Source organism: Cicer arietinum, chromosome 3 (genome assembly GCF_000331145.2).
Source record: "Cicer arietinum cultivar CDC Frontier isolate Library 1 chromosome 3, Cicar.CDCFrontier_v2.0, whole genome shotgun sequence".
In the NCBI taxonomy this organism is placed as follows: Eukaryota; Viridiplantae; Streptophyta; class Magnoliopsida; order Fabales; family Fabaceae; genus Cicer; species Cicer arietinum.
Window position 1 is genome coordinate 51,987,556 of NC_021162.2, and position 506 is coordinate 51,988,061.

The window sequence follows — 506 nt, forward strand, 5'->3', positions numbered from 1 at the left end:
ATCTAATTTAAAAACTACTTTCTTACACGGTCAATATTACTGATGAAAAACATGACTCCAACACCACTCTTTAATCTTATTTTTGAATTCTCCAAATAATATTTTTTTTCTTTTCAAAAAAACTTATTATAAAACAACACTTTTAATTTTAAACAAATAAAAACAAAAATTATCAAAAAAATTTATAATTAGATTAGATGAAATAAGAATTTTTAAAATAAGTAAATTAGTAAATGTAAAGATGAGTAAGTAACTTAATAATGAATTTTTATTTTTATTATTCAACATAGTATGTTATTTATATGAAATACGTGACATTTAAAAATTCATATAAATCTTGATGCATCACGTGACAAACTATCTTTCATTCCGGTACTACTCACAAAATAATAAAAAAAATAATCTTCGTATGACAAAAAAAAATTACAATACACATAAAAACTATGATTATTTTTTATCTTTGCACGTTAGTCTTCATTAATCTTTCATAAATCCTTTTATTTATT